At 39.1% G+C, this 22,241-nt stretch overlaps 1 protein-coding gene across 5 annotated transcripts in view; it reads left to right on the plus strand.

Moving 5' to 3' along the window:
• ERBB4 (erb-b2 receptor tyrosine kinase 4) overlaps positions 1 to 22,241 on the plus strand; it is a 904,250-nt gene that overhangs the window by 1,217 nt on the left and 880,792 nt on the right. The window lies entirely within an intron of this gene.

Genomic DNA, 22,241 nt, shown 5'->3' on the forward strand with positions numbered 1-22,241 from the left:
TCGCTGGCCTCCCGTCCTCTCGGCCCCTGTGGCCCAGACCCAAGCCGGGCGTGCCTGGCTCTTGCTGTCCTGAGTGGGAAGTGCCGAGGCGTGAGGAGAGCTTGGGATTGAGGTGACAGGTGGGAGGAACGGAAGGGAAGAGAGAGACGAGGCGCGTTAGGGCACGATCCCAGCTCCATTGATTGCGGGAGACTTGGGCATCTGCCCAAATCTTCTCCCACCGGAGCAGCGGAAATTGCAAGTGCTTAACTTTAGGGATCGCGCCCGAAGTCTCCTGCTTTGGTTGACAAACCCCGCCATTGAATACAAATGTGGAATTTTCTCGCGCGGTTGTCCCCCTCCCCCCCTTCCCACTTGTCACTGAAACAGGAGAGTCTTTCTCCTTTTGTGCTGAACGGGCGACGGCGGCGAGAAAGATCGAGAGTGGCTCGTTCTCCTCCCTTGATTCTGAATAAATCCGCCGGCTCCCCTTTGGGGTGGCTAGTTCTTGCTGGCTACTTCTCTCATAGACTCAAGGGCCAGCTGGGGAGGGTAGGTGGTGAAAGGTGTCCTGAGCGCATAATGCAAGGGCGAGTGCTCAGATGTGGTTTCGGGGGAATCCGGGTGGCTGAAGGTGGGTTCTAACTCTTAGGAATTCTCCTGCTGGGACTAGTCGGGACGTTTTCCTTCCCAGTCTGATCCTAACCAGGCTTTCATAGAAATAATAGGACCGGTTGATTTCACTGGGATCTCCTTCCCTGTAAGGAGGCAGTTTTAACCGATGGCCTCGACGGAGCCCCAAAGGAATCTAGGGCTCCGGGCATCATGGCTTCAGCGTACATGCAAAGCCATGTAAAAGCACATTTTCTCCATTCCTGGCCTGAGTGTTCTGTATGGCTTGTGGTTGAAGGCACTCCTCTGTCTTCCAGTCTTGTTGTGCTATTACTTTTGCCTCCAATTGGATATAGGATACTGTCCCCTCTCCTGTTTCCATCTTGGCTTTGTTTTTGCCTCTTTTTATTCTCTACTCCTTCTTTTGGGGGCCAGAAGCATTGCTGGCTCCCCTGCCCCTACAACTGTTGGGCTAACAGTGAATGGGCATTTCAGAAAAAGCTTATTTGATGTTGTATATTTTGGCCAAAGCAATCCTGGAATTAATTTGAACTTACTGGAGGTAGCAGGGCTTGTGTTGTCTAAATAATTTTTACTAACTATTTATGAACATTTTTGCCCAAAGTGTGTAGCCTCATGATTTTGTGGTGCTATCATAAATGTTTTGGTGATCAGTTGGCTTATGTTTTAGACAGAGAAGTAACATTTGGACTAAACACTGAAATATATGGACATCTCTGCTAAGAAAAGTTCTATATGTGTTTATGTGTGTGTGTGAGAGAGAATGCATAAGGGGTGAGAGGAGGAGAAGACTATGTGACTACGAATATGGGCATTGTACACACTTCCAGGCTGCATCAAATTCTTATTGTGCTAGATGAAACAAACAAAAACAAATTGTTGGAGTGTGTGTATATGTGCCTTGAGCAGAACAAATGAAAAACAGCATCACTTACATATTTCGTAAGTTCTCTTGTACGTGCCCCACTGAAATGAGAAGTACTCTTACATTTCCCCTACATTTCAGCTGCTCTTTTACAAAAGACTTTCATAGTGGATTGAGCCCTTCATACCCAGAACCCACATAGGGACCATAGCTGTTTCACTTGGGCTGTCTGTGAAAGACTAATCTTCTGGCAGATCTATGCAAGGAGTTTCTCTCCCCCCCCCCCCCCTTCAGCCAGTGGCAGTTCAGAAGAGTTTGTTTTGGTCCAAATGAGAAATTAAGTGTGGATAAGTAAACTGAGCTGCCAGAGGGCGACAAGATGTTGAGTGAATTGCTTTTAGATGAAACAAATTAAGGAAACGAGGGAAGACAATCTGCTTCTTGCATTATTAGACACAGCTTACAGTTGGTGGGGAGGGGAAAGTTGCATATTTTTGAAATGTTAATTTCTGAAGAAATGGGAGAATGCACCTTATTTACTGCTCTATGTGAATCTCATAGAAGAACAATCTGTTTTTTGTTCTGGTACAGTAGGAAAAACAATTAAGGAAACACTTTTTGTTCTGAGTATAGTCCTCCAAAGAAAACAGAAAACATTATCCATATAATTGTTCCTTTTATTGCTTGACTTATGTGTGGACAACCCAGACCCTTTGAGGTTTTATTGAAAAGGAAGAATCTTCTTGAGATGTTGTGTTATTGTCAGTCTGGTTCAGAAAGTATTTACATGGATTACTTAAATATGAATAGTTGTTTACATTTCTCGCTCCAGAGAATTAGAGAAGCAAATAACTGAAGAAAGAAAACATGTTATACTGGGCCAGAAATTAGTGGTGTCAAAATCTTGCCTACTTCAAAATCAGGTTCGATGAATCCCATGAAAGATATGATATTACCTTTTTGGGATTTAAATATAATTTCATCTGATTTAATGGGAGTAGCATGTTATAGCCTGATAAACATATAGCCAAATCTTACGTAATATATCTTCATAAATCCTTTTCATCTGGGTAAACTGAGCAAAAAGATAAGAGGACAGATTTTGTTTATATCTAAGATTCCCATCATTTGATTCTTCTCTGTAGCACCATCCTTTTAAATTAGCACCATCTTGACTTCCTACATACAAAAACATACAAAAACATGTAGTTGGAGGTTGGTTAGATTTGACCAGACATTCACGTCCGTGCATATTATATTGCACTCTTTAATTTGGATCTCTGTTAAGGCATTCAAGCAAGCCACTTTTCCCTTTCATTTTTAAGGTGTCACCAAACATTGTTGAGGAAACTGAGATAAAACTGGGAGTCTGACTGCATATGAGCCAGCTAATGATATTGGAACTGAGAACAAAAAATAGATTGAGTAAAAACTCTATTTACATGTAAAGCATTATGTTGGCAACAAAGTGACAAGTTGATCTGATCCCACATTTAAAAGATTTCCTATTTTATATTTACTTGTACTGTAGTTCTCAAGATCTTGGATTGTATTTGGTCCATTGTACCAAACCAACCAACCAACCAACCTATGATTTACATATCTATTATATACATATATAATATATATATAATATATAATATATATATTATATATATACATACATACATATATATATATATATATATATATATATACACATATATATTATATACATATCTATGATTTACAATCTATTACATTTGCCAAATGATCTAATAAGATTTAAACCTGATTTAGTTAAAGATAAATGTGTGAACTCTAATAAATTTTCATACACAATGATATTAAAAAGTTTGGCAAATGCAAGCTTTTTAAAATTACATACTGTATACTGTGGCTTATCGTTCTATTTGTATAGGACCAAGCTCCCTGATATATATATATATAGAGAGAGAGAGAGAGAGAAGCAGAATATTCTATCTTAAAATAATTGTTTTAGGAAAATTCTTTCAGGCTTGTACTATTTTCCTCTTTAAAATGATATTGGCTGTTTGCTTTTTATTTCTTGAATTGTATTTTGGTCCCTTGTCTATTTTTAAATTGCTGCTTCCTTTGTATTGCCTTCTGTTGCGTTTTTCTATTGGTAGTTCCAGGATATTAATAATTCTACTTATTTTTACGCAAGCTTTTCTTCTCTGTTAGCCATAGCTGAAATATCATTTCTTATTCTGTCTGTTTTTTTTATCCCCCTTTGTTCTCTTCTTGCCAGCTAGCCTCCCTTCCCCTTCCCCTTACTGACTCGATATTTCTTTGCTGTTTTATTACTTTCTTTCTCCTTAGTCTTTCCCTGCCACATCCCCCTGTTATTACTTCGGTACTTACCGTTGTTTTTACCATGGCTAGAGTTAATCACCGCAATCCATAGCCCATTAAAGCAGAGTACTTGCACTTAAATAGTGCAGCCCTGTTTATTTAGAAGTCATCCCGATGGACGTAAGAACTTCGGAGTCAGCGGGTGTGTTACTGTGCTATACATTCACAATTTGAAAAGATTCTAAGAAAACCCAAATGGGTGTGGCTCACTGGGGTCCACTGATGTCTGTCTAACCTAAAGCCTTTAGGATTCACAGCACTAGCCCCACTGACCGTATCATTTTAAGCCTAAGCCTTACAGTTTAACTTGATTGTGGATTACTGCCTGAGCCACTTTCTGTTCAACCCTGCCTGATGGAGCTGGCTGAATGGACAATCACTGTTCTACCGCCCAGATTTATTCCTGAAAGAAAAAAACATGGCACTGATCCAAGGTCAGCTGCTCTTTTCAAACACTGGCTCCCGAGGCTGAATTGGTCCTTAAAGGAATGCTTATCCATCCCTCGGGTACCATCTCTTACAGTGGAAAAGGAAGAAAGCAGCTCTCTAATGGAAGAGTAAAACAAGGATTGTTTTAATTGTTAACATCTCCTAGTCCATTGTTGACTTATTATCTCATGATGGATATATTCCCTGAAGAGTTCAGTGCATTGTGCTGCAATCCACAACATGCTTTCCTCTGTGCGGCTTCTTATGCAGCTTCATGTATTTCAGTGAGAATTTAGTAAAGTGCTCCCAGGGGGGTGGCTGAGAGCCTCAGGGCTCAATCCACCACATGGATTGAGATTGCGAATATGTGTCTCTTAACACGTTTAAGAGAAACCTGCATAGTGCATAGCCATTCATAGTGCAATAGAGTCAGTACCTGTTGAATTAGACATTTGTTTCAGATGCAGTAACCAAGGAGCTCTGAACTAAAAATCAGTAAGCCTGTTTGTGAATAAACATAATCATCATTATTAGCCACTTATGTACAGTACTCTGATGAGTGGAATCTGGCATGCATGCATGAATGAATGGATAAATGAATTCAATAATGAATTATTATTTGCCCAGGGTAAATTGATAATTACAGTGGTACCTCGGGATACGAACTTAATCCGTTCCGTGACTCTGGGCGTATCCCGAGTTGGTCGTAACCCGATGCAAATTTCCCCATAGGGTTCAATGTAAATCCGGTTAATCCGTTCCGCCCTCCGAATTTGGTCGCACCCCAAAGCAAATTTTCCCATAAGGTTCAATGTAATTACCGTTAATCCATTCTGGCGTCTGCGGACCACGCGTCAGGGGCGGGAAAACGGCCGGGCGCCGCGCAGCAGGGCAGGAAAACGGCCGGGCGCTGCGTGGCGGGAAAATGGCTGCGGACTACATGTCAGGGGTGGAAAAATGGCCGCGGACCACGTGTCAGGGGCGGAAAAACGGCCGCGGACCATGTGTCAGGGTGGAAAAATGACCGTACCCCGAGGTGGAGTTCGCACATTGAGGTAAATTTTTGCGGCCGGAGCTGGTTGTAACCTGAAAAGTTCGTTAGTAGAGGAGTTCGTATCCCGAGGTACCACTGTATAAGACTATACTGAAGGAACCATTACTCCACATTTGACCCATTGCTCACTCATGTTCTTCCTGTGAAACTACTGCAGTTTTCCATGGGCATTTGGGGCAGAGGAAAGACTTTGACTTTCTTATACAATAACTAAGAATCAAGCCTTATGCATCAATATGCCATACTCTGCATAGGACCAGACTTCATAGATATCAATAATAGTGTCAGGTAACGTATAAGCATTGCTGTACTTTGTGTATGATTCACTGGAAAGTTTTCCAGTACAATACACATTGAAATTAATAGAAGCTTTGCAAGAATATAGAGATTGTGTACATGACACAGCCATTCCCTCTTCCAATTAATTGATTCACTTGCAGCACACAATGTCAGATGGCTTGATCAGTCGTCTGGCAGCCAAGTTTTAGCCTTCCCAGCTGCTGCAAAGGAGGCTGAGAAACTATTATTTCCCATGTCATAATATCCATCTCACTTGTTCACCTTCTACTTCTTCAGTTTGGACAGGCTTGGTAGCTTGGATGGGATCCATGGGATCCATACAGGATCCAAGTATTCCTGTCCATTTCTGACCCCCCTCTCTGAGGCCATGGGAATGTGTGTGAAACCAAAAGTCTTGAGAAACTTGAGTACCTAATGATATCCCATTTGATGAGGCCTCTCTGTGGCTTCATCTTGATGTCAGATGGGATAATGAATCCTCCAGGAAGGGTTTGTACAAGATGGGTAGATTGCTAGTTGACCAGAAGGAGGTAGTTTGGACCCAGGCTTATTTGGGGTTAATTTTGAACCCCTTTGGATTAATTGTTAGGGTAACCTAACTCAGTTTTGGAGTTTGCATGACATCCTTACTCCCTTTCTGTGACCCATTTAAGTATGTCAGGCAAAAAGGCCTCTGAGTATTGGGCAGAATTGTTAAATTAATGTGGAAAAATGCCCAAGATTGCTCATATACTGTACCTCTAACTGCAGTCTGATGAAGCTTTTCAGATTGCAGTGCTAAGTAAGTTCCCTGCTAATGTTTGCACATCAAGCAGTTGCTAAGATCGGCTGCAGTGGTGATCACTTGAAAAGTTGGCAATACTAAACAAATCTCCCAAAGGATTGCAGCCTTTGTTTAGTTTTGAACAAAGCATTACAAGAATGACTAGCTTGTATGAGAAAACTCTGAACTGTTTTTGTACGTATCAAGAACAGTTAATTGCATTATTCTACCCTTGAAGCTCAGCAAGAAAAGAAACTCATGTATATGTAAGAATGATTCAGAAATTTTCCTCATCTGAATTTCTTCCCAAATTGTTAAATTCTAAACCATCTGGAGTTATTTCCACAATGGAACAAATGGATTAGTGATACGTTATTCTTTTATTTATTGCTAAATTTGAGCATAGCCATGCATCCATACAATTTTCTGCAGATCTCAATTCCTTTGTTTATATTACCCATCCATGTGATACAATGATGTAGTCATGCATAAAATTTTGATTTGTTTTATGCATGATTGCATCAAGATTCTTTTGGTGCAGTGTGATAGCAGGAAGCATTGTGAAGCAAATTTAATTTGAATGCACATGTGGTTGTATCAAGATCCTTTTTATCTGGTGTTTTACAGCAACATATAATGGTAAACAATGGTACATTTGTGCATTGATACAACCCTGAAAGAAATGAAGAATTTTGATGCAACCATGATTACATGGTTTCCCTATAGTATTTTATCAATGCACCCATCCATGCACATCTTAAATACAGAGGGAAAATCTGTACGTGAATTTAAGACTATAGCAAATTGTACATGTCCCAGATCTATAGTTCATAAAGAAATACTAGTTATTTACTTCATAATGCTAACTAAAAAATCTTGTTCGTATTTAACTACTTCTAGTTAAGCTAGAATATAGGAAGTGAAATAGAAGCCTGGGAATAGACTTGGGGAAATCTTTAGTGTGTATGTGTGGTGGCCTTTAATTGAAAGTTGTCATTATAGGCAAAATCCATTCCATTCTTGCCTGGAAGTAATTTGGCATGACACCTTTTCTTTAAATGGATGAAGGTTTAATTTATTTCATGAAAATGGTACCACTTTTTTCCACTTAATGCAATTTTCAGATGTTATAGTAAACAGAAGTTCCTGTTCCTTTCACAAAAAGACCAAGAAACATAATGAAATTTTGTCCAGTTATTAATAAAAAGCTTAATTATGCTAGGGGCAGGTTACTTGCAGCCCCTCAATAGTTTTTTCCAGCCCTTGAAACCACTCTTGACTGTGTTGCTAAAAACTGGCAGTGAACTATTGAGAATTAGTAGCATGATTTCCCACTATTTTTATGTTATTTTAATATAGATAACCTTTTAATTTGCTTCCCAAAAATCCTGTGGAAAAAACCTGAAAAATTCAGTTGTGTCACATTTGTAGTTTGGGGAAAAAAGTGGGAGGGAAAGAAGTGATTTTTCAGTTACTGATAGCTTGCTTGCCTTCCCCTAAAATATTTTAAGTGGTTTCATATCATGAAATGAACCGCTTTTGCAAGTAATAAGTAATTCCACTATGACTTACCTATTTTCATTGAATGGGCATTGCTACGGTATCAGTACAGCTTATTTTGAGTAAAGTAATTAGATGGCACTTGATCAATTATTGCTTATGCCACATTTGGTATGGTAGTAAAAGGTCAAAGACCCCTCTTCCTCTTTTCTTTAGTCCTTGTTTCAGCTGTTCTGTATTTTTATTTGAAACTGGAGCTATTTCTTCCTGGGAAATAGTGAGTATTCTGATACAACAAAGTGAATTTGGTCTTTGTTGTCACTTTGCATTGGTATATTTGTCCTTTTTTTAGCCCCCTCCTTTTTTTTTTTTTTTTTGGTAAAGAAGCCTTGTGAAAAACTGCTATTAGCAAAGATTTTTATAAAAGTTATCCTATCCCCTGCTTTGGTTGAGCCTTATCATTTTAAATACAAGCACTGTAGAACTGTTAGATAATTAAAGCAAAATCAACTCTCCTCAGTTCTGAATATCCAGCTTTTCTGTCAAACTGAATGTAGTTAAAACATATGCATTCTCTTTGCACCCATAACAATGGGTGTATTTAATCTGATATATTGTATTAGCCTGTATTTTATTTCTGTTTTTTTAAAAAATCAGGTGGGGTTTCTTATGTTGCAGTTTGAGAAACTTTTCTGGGTCAGGCTAATGTTTCTTACTTGGTACAGTTTAAAAATGGATCTCACGTGCCTTTGTGTTAATTTCATAAAAAGCTTCAGGTCAAAATCTTTATAGAACAATATTCAAAATATGACTGTTCTGAATGCTCCTTTACTAAATATAAACACTTACTTTTGAATTGTTAGAGAAGTTTGCAATAGTGAGCAATTGTATTCTGTCAAGCATTGGCATTTATTTTTAAGTCCTAAAAAAGTAAAACTTGCTGATTTTAAGAGGGAATGTTAAATGGGATAATGGTTTATGGGACACTCATTCATTTAAAAACATTTTAAATTCTTTTATATCAATCAAGCTTTTTTGTCACACAGTTGTTTGGATAAATATGAGGTAATTGAGCTATTGATATACTTAGATCTCATTGAAACAAATGGGATTTGAACACAGTGCTGTTTCATTGGGCTTTATATGGTATAACTTGGCATCAAGAGTAGATAATTTAGAATTCAGGGTTTAGGACTTCAGAGAAAAACGATACAGAAAACAAAACAATTGTGGCTTGGATATTTTTCACTTTTTTGGCTCAAGTTGCACAGAACTTTTGTAGGGCAGAAATCTGTAAGACAAAACAAAGGATGCCACTTTGTTTGCTAACAAACATTGATTGGTTTTCCAAAGTACAAATGGGTTGTGAAACAAAAAGTAAAGTATTCTGGTGTCCCAGCCTATACAGGTAGTCCTCGTTTAACGACCACTCGTTCAGTGATCATTTGAAGTTATGGCGCTGAATGAGTGGTACTTGCGACGGGTCATTGAAGTTCCAGCTGTCCCAGCACCCCTGCCATCATGTGATTGCGATCTGGGCGCTTGGCAACCAGCTTGCACTTACGATGATTGCAGCAAGCTGCAGTCACATGATTGCCATTTACCATCATCCCTGCCAGCTTCCCACAAGCAGGGAAGGTGGCAAGTCGCTGCGTTAAGTCACTTGTGCCCTCCCCGCTCAGCAGCAGCCACCCCTGGCCCTGCTGTGCTCATGCCGCACCTCATGGGCCACTCATGCACCCTTCCTTGCCTGGCAATAGCCACCCCTGCCCCGCCATGCTCGCACCATGCCTCACAAACCACTTGGGTACCCTTCCTCACCCGGCAACAACTGTTGCCAAATCCACTGCACTCGTGTCATGCCTTAACTGCCTGCCAGCCTGCGTGCAAGCCACCTGGGACTCGCTTAATGACCTGCAGTCCTCACTTAACGACAGTAATGGGGAGTGCCAGGATTGTCATCACTAAGCGATGTGGTCACATGATGTAGCACTTTATGACTGCATCACTTAGCCACAGAAATTCCAATCCCAATTACCGTTAACTGAGGACTAGTTAACATTTATTATTAGAGCAATCAACAATACAGGCAAAGAAAATGGAAATGCAATAAAAACATTCCTCCCCCGCGTAAGTCAATTCTCCGAGGCAAAAATATCGCTATCTGACGGTCATGCAGAAGTAGTTGCTGCCAAAGGCAGGTCATAGGTTGTAGATGACTACTATGCAGTCCACTAATGGCCAGTCTTTATGCCTCTGGTGTGCAAGTCATAGCATCTGAGCGAGCCATTGATGGTAAGTAACCTATAATAGGAGTCTTGTAGTACTGTTCAAGTCTCATAAGGGAAGGTAGACTAATATGGGGGTGAAGCATATTGTTTTCTTTCCTGCTCATAGTGATTTTATTGCTGCACAATATGTAAGGATTGAGTGTGGAAAGTAGGAAAAATTAAGGTTGTAATTTTCCTATTCTTTCTACCTCAAAAACAACAACACATGCATACACAAAAACAAACTAAAAACCTACAGAGCACAGGGGGGATGTTCTTTTAAAATCATATTGCACATATTTACGCTTCTCCATTTATTTGATATAGGTGTTAGTAGTGTGAGGAGGCCATACTTGTTCAATATTCAGCTTTTCAACTACAGACTCAACTCATAGACTCTTTTAAAAGACCAATTTATTTAGATATAAAATGTGATCTGAAGGCCACTTTGAACTTTTGGGTGGTGTACTTACAGCTGAATTCCAATTAATTAATTAATTAATTAATTACATTTAATATTATTTCCTGTATATTTTTTAATTTTCCCATTCTGTTGCATGTAACATTACAATTTGTGCCAACTTTTTGGCAGGGCCACATCTGGTATTTGGGTGTATCTGGGTGTATAGTACATGGCCCTGCTGGAACTCAAGTTGTAGATTTCTGCTCTAAGTCTCTTTTTGCATGCTCTCCCAGACTGGAGTGAAACCTGCCCAGAGAAGACAATGTAAAAAATTACCATTTCAGAGAAGGGGTAATTAAAGACCACTGTGCACCCCCCCCCGCCACAATAGCAACTAATTTGATAATCAGTGTGAATGCAGAATGTCTCTCAAGTCTATGAAATTATTGACAGAAGTTCTTTTGTCAGTTACCATAGAAGCTTTTTTCCTGCAAATCTGGACAATGTGTAACCTCCCACCTGTAACATAATCTTTTTGATAAACTCAAAGTAGCCTAGCAAAACTATGCAGTTTACATTTACCTTTAAAAAACTAAACATGTAATATAAGCACATAGCTGAGTCTCTCCAAAAATACATTATTTTTTTAAAAATCCAACCAAAAAATAACAGCATCTTTTCATGCATGGCTCTTAACCAGGCAAGCCGAAAACAGCCGTAATAAGAAAACCTTGCTACCATTTCAGATATGAACCTTTTATCTAATAACAGAAAAAAATACATTTTATGCAAATGCATACTTGCAGATTTTGTGCAGAATGCAGAATTCAACTTTTAAGCCTGATACTGTATGCTAATCATATAGAAATATAGGCTGCAGGAAACATTTTCTCCAGAGAGCATTTCCTGGATATTTCACTCAACAAACATTATTTCTTGCATATCCAAAATGCATAAAATACAGCAAGCTTTTTCTGTCTAGTAACTGAAGACAACTTCACTGCATCCTGATGAAGAGTTAATTGTTCAGTAAAAAGTTTGTTGTTGCCTGTGGACAAGTGCCTGCTCAGATTCATTTTATACAGACAGAATTGCCACTAGCTGTTAACTTGGATTACTGATCTGTAAGGAGTGTTATAACCGAGAGTAAGAATTCAAGAGGTAGAGAATTTTAATATGAAGGACATAAGACAGGGAGTATTTAAAATAAATCTTGGGTGTTGAAGATAAATATGTTATCAAAAGATCAACAATTACACAGTGTTTGTAGGAAACAGCAGGAACAACTTAATCTATAAAGATTAATTCCTTGAGGAGGGTGATACATTTAAATCCCTTGTGCTGAAAAGGTTGGATTGCACCTCATATGAAGTGTGACCCTTGAAAGCTGTGCGCTCCAATCCTCTGAATGCTTCCTAAGAAGTAAATCCCCTTGAAATTTGCTTTCATGTAGCTGTGATCAGGCTTGCAGCTTGAATCTGGCAAGTGGTCATAATGTCCTCCAGAACTGGAATTAAAGCCAACTGGGATGGGAAGATTTGTAATAGAGACTTGTAGTACAGAAAGGCAAACTGTACTGGATTGGAGTGCCTCACCTCAGTTGTAGATTCGGCCCAGAACATTGACATTCCATAGCCAACAGGAGGCCATCAATAAAGGGGTGAGTTTGTGTTTGTCAGGTGTGGTGAGGAGACCATGGAAGATCAAGGACTGTAAAATATTGAATTTGTTTATATCTGCACTGGAGGTGGGTGAATATCATCTTTCCTGACCTATTGTACCTTTATTTCATATCATTTTGTGAATTCCACACAAAAAAGCCTGCACTGTGATTATTTTTGAGCACATTTTTCATACTATATAGAATGTTCTATGCACTTTCCTAGAGAGCATACTTTTTGCAAGTGATTTTCCAAATAAAATGCATGTTTGTACATACTTTCTTTTAATATATACATTTTGTGTATCTTTTTCCAAAGATCCACATGTTTGTACATATTTTTGAGTTATGAACTTACCAAAACTGATTTTTTAGTGCACAAATTGTATTCTACAATTGGAAAGTTCTAACTGGATAGTTGGAATAAAAAGGGCTATAGTTAAAATAATTATTTTAAGGGAAGTCAAAATTGTGTCCATAACAGGGTCTATTCCAAAGAAAGCCTCTTGCTGGACTGGAGTATAGGGTGTATAATTTTCCTTTTCCCAACTATACATAAATACTTGGACTTGCCCCCAAAATACACCTGGCAAGGAGATTAATTTCTAGGGACTCTTGCTGCTCTATGGAACAGATAAAAGTAGAGGTGTTGATATGGCTAACCATAATGGTTTCTTTAGATTTTTTTCCTGGCTACTTTCTGTGTAAATATGTTTAAAGCTGAATAAATAGATATTAAGGTTTGAAGTAAGTAACACAGTTCAGCTAGTTACAAATCTGAAAGGATAAAACCTCTTCAGTGGAGTATACATTTTCTTATACATGGATTTAAACATGTCTAGGAGAGTTCAAACGACACATTACATGAACAGATTTTCTCTCTTTAGATAAGAAGTGTTAGCCTCTTTAGGACTTTTTTTTAAATTATAGATCTGTTCAATACACAGTATTATGCAAATTGTATGGTTGAAAAATATCTCAAAAGCTCTTTAGGTCAGCTCCCTGGTAATGTAAAAAAATCTGTTTATCATGACTCTTTTATGGCAAAATCTCCAAATAATATAGTTGGCAGGATTTTTTAGAGTCTTTGAAACTGTCAGCATGGCCTTGTTATGCTGTTTTATATATTCTGCCCATATTATTGTTTCATCCCCTGCAAAGATCGAAACATTGATTCATGGGATCATATCCTGCTGTACTGTAATTTTTACCAAAACACATGCAATGAGTTACTAACACCTCTTCTTAGCCTATTTCCAGTTTGGACAGATGAATTCTATGTGCAGTTTCTTTTGGCAGATAAAAATCCCAAGATAACTCTTGCTGTTGCAAAGTTTACATTTGTAGCCTGTAGAATTCATGTGTTGTTGATAGCAAAGTAGGCCATGCACAACTTTAGGGGTTTTTATAATGCCTTTTTACCACCTATGTCACATGGTACTTCGTGTTACACACTGGCTTTTTAAAAAATGAAATCTAGGTCAGTGACCCGTAGTAAAGTTTGACTTGATATATCATCACTGGACTAAGGAAGCCAAAGGGGTGTGTCTACAGTTAGTGCTACTTTATGCTACTACTGTGATGATGATGATGATGATGATGATGATGATGATGATGATGATGGAGAAGAAGGAGAAGAAGGGATAATTGTTGCTTTACTGTGATGGAACGTATCTACGAGGAGGAGAGTGATGTGGGAGATCAAGGCTATCAGGAGGGAGGGGGTGCATTCCAGAAGGGGAAAGGAGATAAGAGACAATGCAGTCATCAAGGGGAGTGTGGGAAGCAAAAGAGGTTCAGGATAGCCACTCCCTAGAATCTCCCAGGGTATATCCACTAGTTGCTGTAGTATAGATTTACTTTGGCAAGATTCTGTCTATAAGGTGTAAGCAAATAAAGGAACTATGCTCGACTGGACTGTTCCACCATTGTTCTTGGGCTGGGCCTGACACTTACTGTTATAAGAGTTAAAACTAATTACAGGTAATCCTTCAGTTACGATTGCAGTTGTGACTGGGATTGCCAACACTAAGTGATGTGGTTGTAAAGCATGACATCACATGACCGCATCACTTAGTGACGCCAATCCAGGCAGTCTTGGTTGTCGTAACCCAAGACACAAGGATTGTTAACCGGGAAGCAGAGGGAGTCCCAGGTAAGGAATGCGGGGATGCCGTAGGGGGGTGGGGGAAGCCCTGAGAGGCCCAGCATAGGCCACACATGACTTGGGGGAGGGGGTGTTGTGGTGTGGCATGAGCTCAGGAAAGCCAGGGAAAGAGGGCATGGGGTGCTTGCATGTGCAGAGAGGCTGGGGAAAGAGGGCATGGGGTGCATGTGTGTGTGTGTGTGCAAGTGCAGGGAGGCTGGGGAAAGAGGGTACGGGGTGCATGCCAGCAAGTGAAGGGGGGAAGAAGGGCATGGTGCATGTGAGTGAAGAAAGGCTGGGGGTGGGGGTAGGGGAGACTTACCTGAGCAACTTGTGACCTTCCTTACCGGCTTCCCCATAGACTTTGTGGGAAGCTGGCAGGGAAGGTCGCAAATGGCGATCATGTTACCACAGGATACAGCAACCAGTCATAAATGCGAGCTAGTTGCCAAGTGCCAAAATTTTGTTCACATGACAATGGGGGTGCTGCAACGGCCGGAACTTTGAGGACTGGTCATAAATCCTTTCATTCAGCACTGTTGTAACTTTGAATGGTAACTGAATGAATGGTCATAACTTGAGGAGTACCTGTAATTCTTTTTTGGTCCATTACTTTTAGCACCTTTTCAATCATCTTCCTTCCATTTCATAAAAGGAAAGTGTTTTTTAAATGTTCAGAGAAAATCTTGTAGATATTGTGCACAATTCTTTCATTTATCTTAGTAATAGGATGGCAAAGAGGTATATGTATCTTTTCTTTGACAAAAACAAAACAAAACAAAAAATTTCTGCAGACTTCACAACTTTAATTATATCCACTGTGGAATACCTATCCTTTAGCTCATGATACAAAAATCAGATCTATGTACGCAAGTCAAAAGATATCATTTTGGTGCACAATAAATTTCTGTACTTTGCCTGGAATGTTGGTTCTTTTAATTATTGTTGGATTTCATTGCCTTGATTCTAATGTGTTCATGATGTGGTTTTACTTATGAATTTACCTGAGTAATTCACATTTTTAGGATTATTCTTTATTTAGAGGATTATGCATTGTGCACTACATTTTTTTTTCTAGAAGAGGGGAAGGGGAGGAAGACAGGGAAGGCTATTATTGATAGTTCAGTTATTTTTTAATTTTTAAAAGATCTTGAAGGATTTATTTTGCATGTAACTGAGGAAGACTCAGTAGTACAAACATTGAAAAATTGCTGTTCCATGTGTTGTTGGACTACAACTCCCATAATCCATTATCATTAGCCAGTACAGGTAGTCTTTGACTTACGACCAGAATTGGGACTGGAATTTCCATTGCTAAACAATACGGTCATTAGGCAAAACATCATGTGACTGCACTGCTTAGGAATAGCAGTTCCGATAGTCCCAGTTGTAGTTGTTAGGCCAGGACAGTGTTGTTGTTAGGCTGGGACCTCACACTTCTCCTGCCCTGCCATCCTCACCTCCCCCAACCTGCCTATCTCCCCCCCATCTCTGTCCTTCTGGCTGCCCTGTACTCTGCTGCCCCCCCGCCTCCCCCTGCTGCCTGCAGCTGACCTTCATGTCTTTGTCCTCCTGCTGCTGGCCCTGGATCCAGGCGCTGGGCAAGGGTGCAGCCCTGGGATGCATGCGGTGAGCATGGCAGGGCAGTAGAGCCTTCTCTGCTGAACGGAGCTTGCCAGGCCCGAAGCTGATCAGAACCATAATCCAGCAACATCTGGAAGAATATCACTTCTTTTGTAGCATATATATTTTGCCACAGAAGCGTGTAACTCCGTATAGTAAATTGTTACAATTTAGAGAATCATATTGGGCATCTGTGATCTCTGCTGAACCTGCAGAAGGTCTCAGTCAGGCTATTACTTTGGCCCAACTTAATGGTGTAGTAAGAGTTAAAGAAAAGTAGTTTGTGGATTGCTCTCAGAGCTGGTATATCCTTTAAATGGATAGAACTCACTAAATCTTCATTGGTTCCTGGTCCTTTAGTTTTGCCTTTGAATGGGTCAAGCTATAAAAGCTTGCTTCATAAAATAAGAATATACTTTCCATGCGGGCCAGAATCCAGTTCCAAAAGGAATTTGGGACATGTTTTGATGTACACTCTCAGTTTGTACTGATCTAGAAAGTATTTAGATTTACATCCTGCTATTCCTTCAGGATTTTAAGGCAAATACATAGCATTCTGTCCTTTAGTTTTTCCCTGCAACAACACCTGCATGAGGTAGGTTGGTCTGAGAGAGAATAACTGGCCCAAGGTCATCCAGTGGGCTTCCATGACTGCAAATGGACTAGAATCTGAATTTCCTAAGTCCTAGTCCAACATCCTAACCACTATACCACACAGTTCCATCTACCTGCCTGCACCCATTTATCAAACTGATTTGATCATAGGAATCATAAAGCTGGAAAGGATCCTTTAGACCACTGAGTCCATCCCCATGCTCAGTGTAGATATCAAAATGAAAGCTTTCCAGTCAAATGGCTGTCAGGCCTCCACATGAGTACAGTATATCTAATGAAAGGGGAGTGCTGCTTCTCTGGGTGATTGGTTCCAGTGTTGACCTGCTCTTACTATCAGCAATTTCTCACGTTCCATCACAATTTGCCTCCTTGTAACTTAAATCCATTATTCCATGCTCTAAATGTAAAAAGTGAGGTCTTCTTTTATGTCACATCCTTTTAAGTATTTGAAGAGTGTTACCATATTTCCCCCCTTAGTTGTGTTTTTTCAAAGCTCAACAGACCTGCTCCTTCAGTCTCTCTTCATAAGACTTAGTTTTTATTTTTCTGATCATCCTTGTTGCTCTTCTCTGAAACTTTTCTAGTTTGTCCGAATCATTAGAGTATGCCCCCAGAACTGGACATAATACTTGAGAAGGACCTAGCCAAAGTAAAATAAAGTGGACAACTAATTCCCATGATTTGGAAATGATAGTTACAGTACATTGATGTAGCCTGACACTGTTTCTTTTACAGCCACATCACACCCTTGGTCCATATTCAGTTTACTGCTTTTCCAACATCTTTTTCACAGGTGCCAGGCATTCCCATTGGTTTCTGAATAAGAGACAGGTGAGGACTAAAGTGTATGTTTAGTATGTTTTCAGAAGTGCAGATTTTCCCTCTTGCTTCTCAAAATGTTAATTATCAGTAAATGACAACCGTCATCAAGTTTCTGACATTTACTATAATGTATTAAATTTTTAAAGTATCTCAAGAAGGTCCTAAATGGCTGATCTAATAATAGTCTCATTTGCAACAGATGAATGTATATTTAAAAATTAACTATCCAAGTAATGAAAGAAAATGGTTTAAAAAGCTGAACAAATAGTTTCACAATGAATCGTGTGAGAATTTGTACAATGATGATGATAGATTCTTATGCCAGGTGTTAATGTATTTGATGTGTTTGGATTTAATAACCAAAGGAACAATGCAGCAGTTCTTTGAGGACTTCACTGTCATGGTTCATGAGGCCTTACTAAGGGATCACTCAGCTCCCCTACAAGGATGACTGTTATGTCTGGTCTGGGTTTTTCTGTACATTTGGTGCTAGACCCATCCGCTGGCAGGATCACAGAGAAGTAATCTCAGAGACTTTCAGAAACCTCATCTCACTGCCAACATCAGTATCTGTAAAAACTTTTCACTCCAAAATAATCCTTTTGGCTCAGCCTTTTTAAAACCTATAAAAAGGATGGTAAGTCAGTAGGTAAGAGTATTCTTCCTTGACAGTTCAAATGATACATTGTTCCTATAAAGGCAAAGGAACTAGGCTGTTTTTGAACGGAAAAACTGGAGCATAACCCAAGTTATATTCCTTTATGTAGGTAAGTATTGCCAGCCTTTATATTAGGTACTATTAAGTGTTTTTACTGTTAGCTTTGTTATTGCTCCATTCCTTTTAAGTGAATAAGTCGCATTGGCTTATGGAAATTTGCAGTATCTTTATATTTGAATAAAAGATATTCCATCAGTCAAAGGTCTTCTCTTTTTATTCTAACAGTACATTGGAAATACATTAGAAAAGGAGTTGGAACTTAGTCCATATGTTTGTCTGGCAGCAGGATAACACTTGGAAAACAGAACAGAATAGGGCCACATTTGGAGTGGCAGGAGAAACCAGCAGAAGAAATACGGAAATGAACCGGATCAGACCACAGGCTGCAGAGAAAAAAATTCTGAAAATTTTACTCCAGCATCACTATGAAAGGGGCAGTTGGACAACATCTTGGAATGTTGGTGGCTTTTCCCTCCCTGCCTCCCTGCCATGTGATTCAGAACAGAGAGTATATAGCTCACTTTGTGCTTCCCTATGCACACATTCCTGCAGGCATATGGCCACTGATGGTAAAGAGTTTGGGGAGGAATTTAAGAAGTCATGCTCTGCATGCTTTATCTACCTTGCTTAAATATTGAAGTATATGTACTGTTTGTCTGTTAGGACTTAATGAACCAGCTGTTTCTTTGGTCAGGGTCTTAAATGGTTATAGTGAGCCTTTTGCTTCCAGTTGATATTTGATGCTGAGCCTTTAACTGTAAATACAGGCAGTCCTTGCTTAATGACCACAATAGGGACCAGAAAATTTGTTGTTAAGAGGTGCAGTCATTAAATGAGGCATCATGTGACTGCATGTGATTTTATGACATTTTTTGCAGTGGTCGTTAAGTGAATCACTGCAGTCATTAAGTGAATCACATGATTGTTAAGCAAATCATGTGGTCGTTAAGAGAATCATGTGGTTCCCCATTGATTTTGGTTGCTGGAAGCCAGCTGGGAATGTTGCAAATGGTGATCACATGACCCTTGGGACACTGCAACCATCATAAGTGTGAGCTGGTTGCCAAATGCCCAGATCATGATCACATGACTGTGGGGGTGCTGCAACATCTTTAAGTGCAAGGATCAGTCGTAAATAGCTCTTCAGCACCATCATAACTTCGAACAGTCACTAAATGAATGGTTGTTAAGTGAGGACTACCTGTATTAGGGACTAATGACTTCTGTACTTCCTGCACGTATTCAAATATTAATAAATTAAGCTCAAGATAGACAGTTGTTTTTTTTTAAACACATTTTCCACAAGGTAGAGCCATCATTTTTCCAACTGCTCTTCCCTTGTTTGGTATCCACCACACCCACTTGCTCTCTCTCTGTATTGCATTAGTAGCGATATAGTTGCTTCCTGGAATCTAGAATCATAGAATGTAGGGATTGGAAGGGGTTATGGAGATAACATAACCCACCTGGTAGAAGAATCCATTAGTACAGCTTCCCCAACAGACGGCCATCAGCAAAGAAGCATTCATCGCTTTCCAAAGCAGTCTACTCCATTCTTGAACAGCTTTTACTGTAAGGAATTTTTTCCTGGTGCCCAACCAAAACCTACTTCCTCGTAACCTTGTTTTTTGTCTGGCCTTCTGGAATAATTCTGTCCTGTCATCTACATGACAGCCCTTCTATCCACAGAAGGAGGCATTTACTGATATTATTGATATTACAGCCACTAATTTCTGGCCCCATTCTTAGAGGATCTTTAATATTTCAAATGTTATAGTGTTTTGTGTCATTTTGTAAATCCCAGTCTGAATCAGAACCAAAGGCAGGTGGTTTTTTTTTTTCTTTTTGCCTGGAATCTTTAGTCCCCTCTAGTGTCCAATTTAAATCGCAAGGTCTCTAATCTCTGTTATGACTTACAGTAGGCAAAATCATTTTAGTTCCCATGAAAAGCTGTTTATTTTATATAGGTAGTTCCAAAATCTAGTAAAAGTTTCAATATTCCAATTTGTCTGGACCGTTAATTTGTTTATAATTTTCTTGGTTCAAAATCTTATTTAGTTTTTTGCCATTTATTTCAAATTCTTTAAGTTCTTAAACTTATAGTTAATTTTTCTTTTATTCAGAAATAGATAGATAAAAGGTGGCTTTTCAAACTTGTCATTCTGAAGATTTCTAATAGCTTAAGATAGTTAAATAGGCAATTTCTGAAAGTTTATTAGAAGCGAGGTTAGTGAACTTAGTGTCCTTTAAAAGACTTCGCTGCAGTTGTGAGTTTGATGGTTGATCCCTTTGTCTCCTGGCAATCAAACCCACAGGAAACCACTGTCCTGTGGTCCCCTCGTGAGGAGCAACCATTTGGAGATGTGGGTGATCTCCCATCTTCTCCTTGTCCGGAGAGGTTCCGAAGAACTGGTCTACTCATCAGTTCTTCAGTCTTTGCTGTAGTTGTTGTCTCTGCTCTCCACGGAGACATGTTTAGCTTGCCATGCCTCCACTGGAAGTCTAGAACACCCTTTGGTATGCCTCTTCAACTTTCCTCCAGTTAGATCCAGAGCCGTTGAAATATACTGGTCAGATACAAAAGTTCAATTGCCTGGATCCATCTAATTTCGACATAATCCATCCCAGGACTAGATCAATTCATTCCTCCTCTCTTGCTAAGCCTGTGAACTAAGGGGCATGCTGTTTTGTAGTGGAAATAAATGAAGCAACACATACAGGTCCAAACACAACTATTTATGAACAAGTTAAGACTGCTGATAAAATTCCACCCAATAGCTACAGCTCTTTCACAAATACACGAGCTGCAGTAGGCCAAAATGTATTACTAACACACAGGTCCCTCAAAGATAAATAACAGATAGGTAGTTCTGCTGAAAGTAAATCATAAATACATACATTTTATTATATCTTTTAATGACCACATTTTCTTATTCTCATATAAATACAGAGTTTTTAAAAAAATGTCTCTCATATAGAGGTTAAAATAAAACTTTTATTTTGAATTAGAGATTTGGCAATGAGTGTGTATATCAAATTAGTAACCTTTTCTTATTGCTAATATCATTTTTCTACAACTATTATCCTTTCTAATGTACTAAGTGTGCTAACAAAATACTTGCCATTAACTCTGAAGCACAAATGGTTGGTTGGTTGAGATGGTGTTTGGTGTTATTAACAAAATATGGAGGATGTTGTTGCACATCCTGCATAGGATGACAAAATAATATATGTGACTGCTTAACTTCTTAATATATGCATTTACTTCATGGTTGTTTCCTGAATTAGCACACTATGAGCAAGATAAATTGATACCAACAGAATGATAGATGCAGATTATTTTATTTAGCAAATTGAGATCTGGTATCTTTATTTCAAGCTTTGCTAGAAGTGGACTCAGTTGTGGGTTGCAGGCAATATGCACATGAAATACCTATGGGATGAATTCTGGCAACCGTCTGCAAATCTAATTCACGAGAACTAGCAGCAATAACAGCGTTAATATTCCATGTGCAGAAATGTACTGATTTTTAGACACTCATGTAATAATGAAATAATGATGTCTTTTGAGTCCTGTAAATTCTTAGAAGGAAGCAGTCTTCTAAGTAGTTGGTGCATATTTATTTTAAAGTTTTTTGTAAGCTGCACAATTTTGATGGGGGAATGACATTCTGTGATGGAAGTCTCATAACCATCCCTGGCCAGATCAATAATACTTATTACTGTCTTTACAAATGAACTTTTTTTTTTTCTGCCGACCTTTCAGTTCTCCTGAGGTTTTGTTTGAATGAAACCCAGCTTTAGTTAAATCATCAAGGCATTTTACTTTTTCTAAAATTTTTGACCATTTTTCTCAATGCCTTAAACATTTTGCAGCCTCTTAGCACAAGAAGTTCAATTTGGGTTGGCTGTGGGGAAGGGGGGTAGGTTTGTTAATATACTCCAAAACTGAGAGAACTGGTCCATTTTGTTAACTGTGCAAGTGTTAGTTTTAACCCCAAACAGGCCTAGTCTTGCTTGGAGTTAAACTAATTTACCCCAGTTGACCAACTCCACCATCTTGTCCAAACTCCCTATCTCAGTTAATATTCCTCCTGACGTCTGCA

This window comes from Python bivittatus, unplaced genomic scaffold, assembly GCF_059951505.1.
Source record: "Python bivittatus isolate LINGU-HERP-01145 unplaced genomic scaffold, Pbiv_v1 ctg000200_np1212, whole genome shotgun sequence".
NCBI classification, from domain to species: domain Eukaryota; kingdom Metazoa; phylum Chordata; class Lepidosauria; order Squamata; family Pythonidae; genus Python; species Python bivittatus.